This window comes from Ambystoma mexicanum, chromosome 3q (genome assembly GCF_040938575.1).
Source record: "Ambystoma mexicanum isolate Mex_15411 chromosome 3q, UKY_AmexF1_1, whole genome shotgun sequence".
Classification (NCBI taxonomy): domain Eukaryota; kingdom Metazoa; phylum Chordata; class Amphibia; order Caudata; family Ambystomatidae; genus Ambystoma; species Ambystoma mexicanum.
In genome coordinates this window covers 1251762225-1251775175 of record NC_090926.1, presented here as the reverse complement: position 1 = coordinate 1251775175, position 12951 = coordinate 1251762225, and the positions used below count along the sequence as shown (strand labels likewise).

General features: G+C 50.6%; 1 protein-coding gene across 6 annotated transcripts in view; it reads right to left on the bottom strand.

Moving 5' to 3' along the window:
* The window catches only part of KANK2 (KN motif and ankyrin repeat domains 2), a 411863-nt gene that overhangs the window by 96964 nt on the left and 301948 nt on the right, over positions 1 to 12951 (bottom strand). The gene's annotated exons all lie outside the window — the stretch shown is intronic.

Below are 12951 nucleotides of genomic sequence, written 5' to 3'. Positions count from 1 at the left end.
TGATCCTGCTAACGAATATCAGAACCCCATAAGCACTCACCCTCAACTCACCCTCTGACCAACATTCACCTTTTTCACCCCTCTTTCCCAGGCTGATTTTGACAACTATCTAGCAATTAGCCGTTCCTTGGGCTCACCTGAAGACCCCTGCCCTCCTAAAAAAGATCCTAACCTCCACTTGCGCTGGCAGCGTAACCCGCTCCATTGTAAATAACTCACTTGCATCAGGGATTTTCCCAGAGGCCTTCGAAACCTTGCACGTAAAACTGCTTCTCAAAAAACCCAGCCTCAACCCTCTCTCTACATTAATCTACCACCCAATTGCCAATACATACCTGTTTCATTGCCAGACTAATTGACCATGCAGCATATAAGCAACTTGGCCTCTTCAGAGAAGCCAATAGTCTCCTCGGCCCTGCCCAGTCGGGGTTCCGACCCTCTGTGGAACGGAATCATCCCTGGTCTCCATCTGGGATGACCTAAAAAGAACTGCCGACTCAGAGGGTGTGCCGCTCTCATCCTCCTGGATCTTTCCACGGCCTTTCATACAATCGACCACACAATACTGAGGAACAGGCTCCTCGCCCTAGGCATCCAAGACACCACCCTTAATTGGATCTCCTCCTTCATTTCCAACTGCTCACAATTTGTTCTCTTTCCCCCTTTCTCCTCTGTCTCCTGCCCAGTCACAAAAGAGGTGCTGCAAGGAGTGTCCCTTTCACCTCTACTCTTCAACCTTTACCTAATCCCTTTGCCAGCAATCATCCACTACACACAACCTTACCTGCTACAACTATGCAGACGATATGCAGATGATTTTTAAAATCCCCAATATCCAAGCCTCGCCACCTCCCGACCTCGCATCTTGTCTCTCGGACATCGACCAGTGGGTGACTATCTACCACCTTATCCTTAAGCCGCGCAAATCAGAGATCAATTATGTGGTGCTTTGATTCCCCAACCTCTACTGTGGCCGGCCACCCTTGGAGCCCCCCTGCCTCCTCCTCATTTGTCAACAATCTTGGACACCATGGACACAGTCCTATCCCTCTCCATGCACATAACCTCTGTATCCAGAACCAGCGACATCTACCTATGCATCCTAGAGCAAATCTTTCCTTACCTCTCTTATCCTCAAAGAGTTTCCGCAATACTGGACATCCTCATCTCACGCCTGGACTATGCCAACTCCCACTATCACGGCATCCAAACAGGCCAGCTAAGGAAACGTCAACGTATCCAAAAAGCAGCAGCCAGACTGCCCCTCACCATCTCGCCCAGAAAATGCATCACCCCAGCACTCAGACCCCTGCACTGGCTCCCAGTTAGCCTCAGAGCAACCTTCAAAGCTATGTGCATCACCCACTGACTACTCCATCATACAGGACCAGAGTTCCTTCAGAACAAAATCATCCACTACCAGCCCCGCAGAAACCTCTGATCGGGCTTGGCTCTCCTCCTGGCTATCCCACCGCACCACTCCACCAGAGATGGTGGTTCGGCTTTCTCAATGCTTGCGCCCCCCATCTGGAACACCCTTCCTCTGTACATCCGCTGCACCAAAAACTACATTTCCTTCAAAAAAAGCCCTCAAAACCTGGCCCTTTACTGCATTAGCATGAAAACCCCTAATATCCTGAGCACATAAACTGTCTCCCCAGGCTGCGTTCGTGACGTCACCGGCCTTTCTTTTTTTTACTGAAAATCTGATGGTGCAGACGGTTTGCGGCGGCATGGACCACACTGATCTCTCTTTTACCCATCACAACTCTGCCTTCCCTCCAACGTCACAGCACCAATAGAGGTAATATCACAAGACTGAGGAATGGATGCACCTGACCCCTATAGAAACAGAGTAATCACAACATTTGCAGAAACACTGCCTAGAACCCATGTCACCTCCTCCACAATCGCACACCCGGCCCAGCTAGAAGAACTTGGAAGCATCACCCGTGCACATCCTGTGGTGATTAGTTGAAGCAAAGACTTGCATTTTTTAAAATTTATTGTGCATTTGTTAGGCACTTATACAACAAGTAAATGGTGTTTCAAAGCGCCCACAGGGCAACAGGGAGGGAACATGGGATAAAAAACCATTAACACACTGGGGGATAAAGACGAACCTACTAGGCCTTGTGGACATTCAGAACATGCAAGTGTAGGGAAGGGGAGGGTGGGAAGTGCTGGAGTGCCCACGCTCATGCGTGAGCAGCAGGTGTAACTGCGCAGTGTAGAAAGTGCTAGGGCACTTTCATCTGTAAAAATAAATGGGTAAGTGCAGGCCTACAGCGGCGAAGTGCCAAGGCAAGTGCTATGTGTAGAAAGAGGCAGGGGCGATTGGGTGTGGCAGGCCAGAACTCCTCAGGACACATAAGGGCCCTCGTCACCAATCTCAGCGACTGTGAGATTAGCACAGGAGAGACAAACAGAAGGAGGAGGTGGAAAGGAAAGTCTTGAGGAGCTTCCGGAATATTAGGAGGTCCGCCTCAAGACGAAGACGAAGAGGGAGCTACTAAACATAGTTATCATAGCCACAAGAACCAACAGAGAAGTCAAATACCCAAGGGGGCTTCCTGACATCAATTCACCACCAAGTTGGCAAGGCATGTATAATACACCACTGCACCGGCCGCAGGCATGGCTCACCACACACATCAGGATACAGCAAGGAATACAACAAGAATTTGGTCATCGGGTTCAGATAAATTCTCCGCCTACTTACAGCTGACCATGCCTCAGCAGCCCTGACAACAGAATTCAGTGCAGTCCTATTATACATTCGGGCACGCTGAACACATAGCGAGTCTTTAGCACTGACACCACCACTGCTCTTCTCGGCACCCAGCCACATGCCTGACTACATGGGTTGCTTCTCTACCAGAGCCTGGCCAGTCCTGCTAAGCCTTTTCTCGGCTGAATGCACACGCATCAGAATAGCGCCCCAGAACCTCCAACACTCAAGACTTTGGTTCCACTAACAGTGCATTGAAACTGTAACAATGGTACAATTGGCGCCATGCAAATGACAAATACAATACAACACATTTTCAGTGCTAGGAAAAATTGGCAAATTATGAACTCACGCTCCCCTCTGATAGCCTTTTGCAGAAGACAAGTGGACTTCCTCCTTTCACAATATTGGTTGTATTTTGACCAGTGAAGTCCAACCTCTATTCTCTTCTGAATATCTCATCCAGTGCACCAATGGAAGCCAAAACTAAAAAGTGCCCGGGGGAAGGTTGAGCGCTAAAGGACTCGGGAAGTAGCAGAAAAGGCCTCAGAAGAGCAGAGGGAAGCCTTCGAGCCATGGGAGACTAACCTGGTGAGGAGGGAGGCTGCAGAGTCATGTGGGGATAAGGGCATGAGGTTCATGTAAACGGGAGATGCACAGAAAGAAAAGTGGGAGGGGCTTGCACTGTGAGGTCAGCAAAAGGTATGAGCCGCCCACCCCAGAGAAGTGGTATTCTTGCACCACAGGGGTCTTCATCCTTTGGCTCTCCAGATGTTTTGTCTATAATTACCAATAGCACTGGTGTAACCTACACCCAAGCCGGGGAAGCACCATTTCTCAATGGCTCGATTCTCACACACAGACACAACCCGGCCCCCGAACATCCGCCTAGAGCACAACACATAGCACTCAGGAAACTATAAAGGGTGAAGGACGTCACATCATGCAGCGACAAAGCCTTAAGAGAACGCGTTCTATTGTATCCCGAGAGATCTATACCGCAGCGCGGGACATCTTTACACACCAACCATTGAAGCCAAGCACCTCTTGATAGCCAGACCACTCATTTGAAAGCTCTACGGGAAACCCATGAATACTGGCCAACGTTTGACTAACCCTCAATTTCTCTCCGCCATACTCACACAAACGCAAACTAGCCATTCACAAACAGCGTTTCAGAAAATTGCCCTCTCCCCAGACTTTGAAAATCACAAACGTACATCTCTAATTACAATTGACAAACACAGCTCCTAGCCAACAAACGGCCACACTAGAAGGCTGACCCACTGGACACAAAGCCGACCTACACGTCACACCTTGGAAACGCACAAGCACGTAGTGCTCAAAGTATCTCTGACCTGCAACTTCAAATAAGGCACCGCAACCTCTCTCCAAACTAAGCAGACCCACCCCGCTTCCCCATGCGCCGGCGCGCCTCGCGAAAGCACAGGTCTGGCTCGGGCCCCAATTAAACAGTGAACCACAGAAGCCAATGACAATTCGCTCCTATTGTGACAGACTGTTGAAGTAGTACCCAGTGGGGATTTTTTTTGTAAAATTTGTTAAAAAGTGTGCATCTTATAGCATATGTTATTTAGTAACACGGGTCACTAGTACCTACTGCACAGTAACTCAAACTGCCCCACTATGGTCAAAAACCTGGCTTGTAACACTAAAACACATGTAAAAATACACACTTGGACCTGCACTTGAGGCATTGCCCTATAGGCAAGTCCATGTCTGTCTGAGGACCATGCAAATGACAGTGGGACGCGGTGGAAATCCTAATAACAGAATATAGCCAGTAAGCATAGCCAGTGGTGAGGGATTCTGGGAGTCATAGTCCAAAACATCTGGAGAGCCTCAGGTTACAGACCCCTGTTATACCTCCTTTCTGAATTCCCAAGGATGTGTCTTCCTGTCCCTGTCCAGAAACTGCCTCCTGGTGCCTCTCTTGCGGCATCCCCAGTGCTTTAAGTGGGCCGGGGCCCGCAGGGGCTGGGCCCCGGCAGTCTACAGACAGTGGGGTTGAGCCAGGACCCTGCCGGGCCCCCGGTCCCACACAACATTGGCGGGACGCATTATCCCGCTGTGGCCGCAGCCGCAACGGGAGATGCACCCGTCATTATGTTCAGGCAAGCTGACAGAAGTGCCAGCCAGCCACAATGACACTGAGGCTGGCTGGCACTCTGTCAGTTAATGTAACTCCCTCTGATGACCCCTCATCAGGGTCATCAGAGGAAGTTACTGCCCCTTTGTTTGCCCTCCCCAGGTCACTGACCCTCGGTGAAAGACGCCTCAGGCTCAGTGATCTATGTGTTCTGAGCAGAGATCACTGAGCCCGAGGCGCCTTTCTCCTTTGGCAAAGCTTTATAAAAGATGCCTTGAATTGTGTACGTTTCAAGCCATCTTTTATAAAGCTTTGTCGACGGACAAAGCCACCTTGACAACGCTCTATAAAAGATGCCTTGAATTGCGTACGTGTCAAGCCATATTTTATAAACATAGACATATGTTACAAATGTCTATGTTTATGAAAGGTGGCATGAAAAGTACACAAACCATAGTAAGGTAAGGACACACTTGTGTGCTTACCTTACTATGGTTTGTGTACTTTTCAAGCCACCTTTTTATAAACATATAAATATATAACATTGCTATGTTTATAAGGCTTGAAAAGTACACAAAACATGGTAGCACGCATACAAACATAAATGCTCACATACATTTATATATTTGTTTGCCCACCTTACTATGATTTGTGCACTTTTAGGCCATGCCCACAATGAAAGCCACACCCCCAAACGAAGCCCCCCCCCAATTTCTTACCCCACTTAAAGCACTGGGCATCCCTAACCTCTGGCCTGCAGATGCATACTGCCCCCACCTCCCTGCCTAGAAACTGCCTCCTCGTGCCTCTCTTGCGGCATCCCTAAACTTGGGCCTTCGGATGCAGGCTGCCCCCAGCGCCCCAGTACTTTCCTTCTGCTGCTTTTCCTCCGTGCCGGCCCACCTTCTCCTCTCTGTCCCCACCCTTGGTGTCCTGATGCATCACAGCACCCAGCAGGTGGCAGAACGTACAGCTGCAACTCCAGGCCCTGGCACCCCCATCTGCAGCTAGCATCAAAAGGATACATTCTATGCCTGTCCGCTTGAACCAGCTCCTCCCTAGTCAGCCTCATTCTTCCCATCGCAGGACTGTCCGCTCCAGTGCAGAGCTGCCTCCCTCAGCAGCAGGGGAGCCGACTTATGAATTTCCCAGGGGGGCCCAAATACAGGAAGTGACATCACTCGCAGTTATAGGACCGCAAATAAGCATGTAGTCGCCAACTTGGTGCAACGGCGCACGGGTGGGTGGAGGCGCGCGCAGCGCAGAACAGTGGAAACATTGGCTAGCATGTACCTCATATACTTAAGTCAAGTAAGAAAGAGGTTTAAACCTTCCAGTTGCATTCCAGTAGGCCATCACCGCCCCTACTCCAGCCCTCTATAATCATCCAGGTTGTAGTAGCCCTCAAAAGGCAGAGCAACACAACTAGGATGGGAGAACGAAATGCCGTCCCATCCTGTGAGTGTGTCAAACCTCAGAGCAAAGACTGTGCGCGTGCCTCCTACCTTGGAGCACAATCTTACTAATTTGGTGCAAATCTCACAAGGGGGAGCATGGGAATCCCCTGCGTGTTGTGGGCTGCAGACCCCGGATCACATGCTCACTTCTTCAGTGTGAAACTCTGGCCAAGGCTCTTTGGGCAAGCATTCAGGATGGGTCTCACACCTATAAACAGTGTGATATATTGAGTGGGCACCTCACTCCTTCGAGCATAGTATCAACTGTTGCTGGTAATCTCACAACTGAATGTACAGTTGCACTCTTGGTCATCTCAGTGACCCCATGTATATTAATGGAGTCAGTCTCCCATCTGGGAAGACAATTATATTTCTGTTAAAACACTCTGAATTGTCACTCCAGTTTTCTCTATCTATAGATCCATACCATATTCATTCAGTGTGTGTGCAGGGGTGATAACTTGTGTCTGGGAGAGCTAATTCTTTCATTCAGGAGAGATAAAGGGGTAACAACCCCCTGTATGTGGGATCAGGCTCATTTTGCCCCATGGCCCCTCCAGAAGGAGTGAGCAGGTTTTAAGACCCTGCTGATTCTGCTATCAGACAGGCTTGAGCCTTCTATCCATTGCTCCACCACGGCTCCCAACATCCTGAGCGGCAGTTTATGGACAGCAGGCAGCTCCGGACTTGCCAGTTGCCAATTGAATGTAGACAGATCTACTATTTAGACACTGGGAGAGAGCCATGAATCCACATTGATGGTGGAGAAGCACTCAACATACAGAACACAATGGTATAGTGTTGCAGTCCTGCTGAGAAATGACAATTCCGAGCATGTGAGCAGTAGGCTGGATCAGTGCTGCCCCATAAAAGGTGTAGAAGCCTCTGTGAGAAGTGGCAGTACTGTCCCAACGGTGAGAAGTGTAGTTTTTTCACATTAACTATGCTTAAGAACTTTGGGTTATTGAATAGTGCTGCTACATTTTGAGTAATTCCATCCCTTTAAATATATGAGCTCTTGTATAACCACAACAGAGTTGAGTTAATCTGACGATGACGACTTGCTCAATAGTTCTGGTTCTGTATCATTAAATGTACTTTAGATCTTATCGGAAGGATTGCTCAGGGGCAACGTGCTTGCCTTGGAAGCAAGACGACACAGAGCAACACAGGTTCGCTCCCTCGGTCCGCGCAACACAGGATCGCTCCCTCGGTCCGCGCAACACAGGTTCGCTCCCTCGGTCCGCGCAACACAGGTTCGCTCCCTCGGTCCGCGCAACACAGGTTCGCTCCCTCAGTCCGTGCAACTCAGGTTCGCTCCCTCGGTCCGCGCAACACAGGTTCGCTCCCTCGATCCGCGCAACACAGGTTCGCTCCCTCAGACCGCGCAACACAGGTTCGCTCCCTCAGACCGCGCAACACAGGTTTGCTCCTTCAGTCCGCGCTAACCTCTGAGTAGTACACGCATTATAAATAACCAATTAAAATAAAAAGTAATACATCTGTTGAGAAGGGCTGGGGCCTTGTCAATAAGAGTGTAGCAGCTCAACAGAGAAGTGCTGATGTTGTCCCATCAAAAGTATAGCAGCCCCACTAAGATGAACTAGCATTGCCTCAACAAAAGCATAGTATTATCGCTGAGAAGATTCAACAATTATAGAAGCCCTGTTACAGCAGTACTATCCCATCAAGAGTACAGCCAGCTAACTGAGGAGTACCAGCATTGCCCCATTTCAAATATGGCAGCTCTACTAGAAAGTGCTGGCTCATACACCTCTGCTCCCCGCCCATAGCATGCACCCTCACCACGTGCACACTCAGAGACATTCAAACAGTCTCATTTGCCCCCTCCCTGCCCCTGCTCCCTGCCCCCTCCCTCGCTTTGCATCTGTACCTCCATTTCTAAAAATCCTTCTGAGTTGGGTGTACCTCTACATCTGTTCACCCCTCTTGCCAAGAGGGGTGCACAGATGTACAAATACACCAAACCCAAAACGATTTTTAGAAATTGAGAAACAGACTTGTTTTGCATCTGTGCCTCCATTTCTAAAAATCGTTTTGGGTTGGGTGTACCACTACATCTGTGCACTGTAACGCTCACCTGGCTCCCACGGAGGCGCGGGCGTGGCTGGGACTGCTGTGACCTCTTCTGCAGCGATGCGTAAGACCTGGAAGATGGACTGGACTGGATTCCCCAACCTGGCTTTTCTGGCTCGGAGGAATATCCCTCTGTGTGTGAAAAGGAAGGGTTAATAGTCTGCGGGTGATGTTCCGACCTCCCACTTCCCTTCTCTCCCTCCGTGAAACCCTTTTGGGATTCCCTGCGAAGACTCACCTAAGGGACCAAAATGACGAGCTCTCCATCCTGCTTCTGATGCAGGGGCGCGTTGTGATTCCAGTTACTTCACTGGATTGATGAGTTTAAACTAGTTTGTCCATTCCCGTCGTACCGCAAATGTTTATGGCAAGTTTGGGTTTATATTCACTCATCTGTTCTTTTCTTTCGCAGGTGCTGGAGAAGATTCCGGGCTGCAAGCGATTTGGATGAAGCCAAATTCTGGTAAGAATTCCGGAGAGATTCCTTTGCAGTTTTAAGTATCTCCTTTAATGTCCAATGTCTTTTTCCCCATAGGGGCCGGGGTACGGCAATGCCGGAGGTAAGGCGCCGACCCGAAAAGAGCTGCTGTGTCTCTCTTGCAAATGGGTAAGTCTTGAGTGAGCTTATTGCTAATGTTCTCACATGCTCTCACTAATACAATGTCTGTTTCTTTTCCCCTTAGGGGCCGGGGTGCTGAGATGCCGAAGGTATGGCACAAACCCGAAGGCGGAGAGGGAATTGAACCACAGGTAAGTTCTACTTAGATTCGTGTTTCCCTTCTCACCTCTCTTTCTCCTTCCTTCCAATAGGTGCTGGATGGCGGTGGAAGCTCTGGATGGACGTCGCAGGACTCGAAAACGCCACGTGCAGGTGAGTGAAATGCAGCGTGCTGCGCGCGACTCGATGCGCGTTTAAAATGTTTGCCTTCTTTGCAGGATCGTCGGCGTGCAGAATCTGGAGTGCAGATGTATCAGGTAAGGTCCTTGTTTTCACCTGTTCTCTTCCCTTTTCTTCTTTACGCCTTCCCTTTCTTCTTCCCTTTTCTCCATCACGCCTGCCAGGATGCTGGCAGGCGTGATGGAGGACCAAGGCAGGTGCAGGCACGGTGAGCGTCCAGCTGCTAAGTGCAGAACAACGCGAACCGTGGTTTGCTGCTTGGGTGTGGCTTAAATAGCCTTTCAAGTAGTTCCAGGTATGTATTCTTCCCCCAGAAATATGTATTCCTCCACCGGTCACACCCTAGAGATCAAGTAGTCCCTAGAAAAATAGTTCCTTCCAGTCTTGGAAGTTGCAGCATGGTCTGCACAGGTAAGTTTACACCAAGCACTACTCCCAACCTACTTCTGTATGAGCCTGGCGCCGATGGCGCCAGGACTGATGTCCCCTATGAGCCTGACGCCAACGGCGCCAGGACTGAGTCCAAAGGGCCCCCATCTGGGGCTGCTGGGACTTTCCTTGAATGCATGGTGCCTGTCTCTGAGGGTGCCGGTCCTGGTTTGGCTCCTTGGAGGCAGGCATCATGACATGCACCCCGGTGCACAGATGTAGAAGTATACCTAACCCAAAACGAGTTTTAGAAATTGAGGGACAGATGCAAAGCAAGAGGCTCTTACTTTGCATCTGTCCCACAATTTCTAAACATCGTTTTTCCCCGGCTTTTACCCGGCCGCCAGAGAGAGACACAGTATGGATGGAACAAAGGGCCTCTTCTCATTGGCCGGGGGGGCGCTCAGCCCCGACTTAAGTCTGCCGGGGGGCGCCAGGGCCCCGCAGCCCCCCGTACTCGGTGCCCCTGCTCAGCAGAGCCTGCAGGGCTTGTGCTGGTGGGCACAGGATCTGCCCTAGTGTTCTGAAAGCACATCATAATGAACCGAGGGCTGTACGATCCATGGGCCGCTCCCGATGTTCTGTTTGCCAGTCCAGATGATCCGTGGGCCAGTCCAGATGATCCGTGGGCCGGTCCAGATGATCCGTGGGCCGCTCCCGATGTTCTGTTTGCCAGTCCAGATGATCTGTGGGCCGGTCTAGATGATCCGTGGGCCAGTCCAGATGATCCGTGGGCCGGTCCAGATGATCCGTGGGCCGGTCCAGATGATCAGTGGGCTGGTCTAGATGATCCTGTGGCCCGGTCCAGATGATCCTGTGGCCTGGTCCAGATGATCCGTGGGCCAGTCTAGATGATCCGTGGGCCAGTCTAGATGATCAGTGGACCAGTCTAGATGATCCGTGGGCCTGTCCGGATGATGCGTGGGACGGTCTAGGTGATCCACAGGCCAGTCTAGAGGATACGTGGGCTGGTCCAGATGATCCGTGGGCCAGTCCAGATGATCCATGTGCAGGTCACAATGATCCGTAGGCAGGTCCCGATGATCTGTGGGCCAGTCTAGATGATCCGTGGGCCTGTCCAGTTGATGCGTGGGACGGTCTAGGTGATCCACAGGCCAGTCTAGATGATCCATGGGCCGGTCCAGATGATCCGTGGGCCAGTCTAGGTGATCCATGTGCAGGTCACCATGATCTGTAGGCAGGTCACCATAATCCGTAGGCAGGTCTAGATGATCCGTGGGCCAGTTCAGACGATGCGTGGGCCGGTCTAGGTGATCCACAGTCCGGTCTAGATGACCCATGGGTCGGTCCAGATGATCTGTGGGCCAGTCCAGGTGATCCATGTGCAGGTCACCATGATCCGTAGGCAGGTCACCATGATCTATAGGCAGGTCTGGATGATCCGTGGGCCGGTCCAGATGATGCGTGGGCCGGTCTAGGTGATCAACGGGCCAGTCTAGATGATCCATGGGCAAGTCCAAATGATCCGTGGGCAAGTCCAAATGATCCGTGGGTAAGTCCAAATGATCCGTGGGTCGGTCCTTATGTTCTGAGGGACTGCCATGACGTTCCAAGGTCCTGTTCTTATTCACCCATTAGCTTACATAACAGAAAAACTACTTACAAAGGAGAAGTTAAAAATAGTCCCCACACAAAAATCGGGCATTTCACCATTGCAAAAGGATTGTTCCATATTTGGAACGACTACGCCTTGCTTCCCTCTCCACTGGTAGACCCTTGCACGTCAAAAACTGTTGCCCCAATTTATGACATGTTTGCCCTGGTTCGTTGCCCCACTGAATAAACTGGCTGGCCTAGTTGAACCTTTTGCCCTAGTTGAATTGTTACTCCACTGTATTTTGCCTCCTAGGATCTTAGATCATTTGTTTGCCCTGGGTAAGTTTTGCTTGCTCCGAAACTAACATTGTTCTTCACACCAAACACACTATATGCTGAGCAACTATGCAAATCACGCAGCAATGTGTGCACCATCTGAGGGCGCTGCCTAGAAAACAAAGCGCACTGTGCCTACAACACCCGGGACTCCGCCTGCAAGTGTAGAAGCCATCTGGAGCACTGGTATTGGCTCCCAGAGAGACATGTGACACACTGCCTTTCTTATTCCTCCTCGCCTAGGCGTCCGCAAAGGGCAGCTCCCTGTTTCAGCCTGCTAGGACCGGAAGGGCGTAGGACCAGAACCTCTGCTTAAGCCAGGAATTTCCAGCTCACCCTTTACCGGATTCCTGCTTCCACGCCTAGGCATCCTTCCACCCATCGACTATCCATGCACTGTAGGGCTTCCGTTACATCACAGGACCAAGGTTAGTAAATTCTAGCCCGTCTCACAATCTCTCTCTCTTGCCCTCTTTCGCTCCTTTCTTCATTGTCTTCACTTCCCCATTCCTTCTACCGACATGACGGAAATTGATTACGCTCAATTTCTCCGTCTACTCGCCCTCCTGCTTCTCTTTTCCCAAAAGCCTTCAGCCTCAATTTGGTCCAACTTCTGCATCAGTCTCAGTCTCCCCATCTTCCTCCTTCCCTCCTGCACCTGCCCCCTCAAATAAGGGCGTGCTGAAAACCCGAAGACGTCAAGGCGTTGCGAGCTTAGAGGCATGGTTACAAATACGTACAAGTTAGGTTTGCACAGAGGTTCCAAGCACGATCAGTTAAACAGAAATGTTTTGAATCTTTATCTGAAATTAGATCGAGAGTTCGCCATCCTGAGGTGTGGCGGGAGGGTGTTCCAGAGTGCGGCGGCTTGGGCAGCAGGGGAGTTGATAGGTCTGAAAAAGACCCGGGGCTAAGCTGTTGTCAGTACTGTTGGGACTGGGGGCTAGCTAGTCTTTTGGCTGTTGCTCCTGAGATTCTATCCGGGGCTACAACCAAAAGATCAGGGGCTATAGCCCCCTTAGCCCCCCCCCTAGCAACGCCCCTGTTGGGCAGAGAAGCTGGTACCTCCTGCTCTGGTTCTTCTGAACTTAGATGTGGGCAGGAGGCTGACTTCGGCAGTTCTGGTGCGTCTGGAAGAGGTTGATTTGGTGATACACTATGAGAGGTATTGGGGAGCAGTGTTATTGATGCAGCGGTGGGTAAGAATTTAGAAAGAGATACTGTCCTTCACTGGTAGCCAATTGGTGTCTCTCCTGGCTTGAGAGAAGTGGGATGATTTTATTAGGTCCAGGGAAGCGCGGAGGGCATTGTTTTGAACAGTTTGCAGTTTATGCAG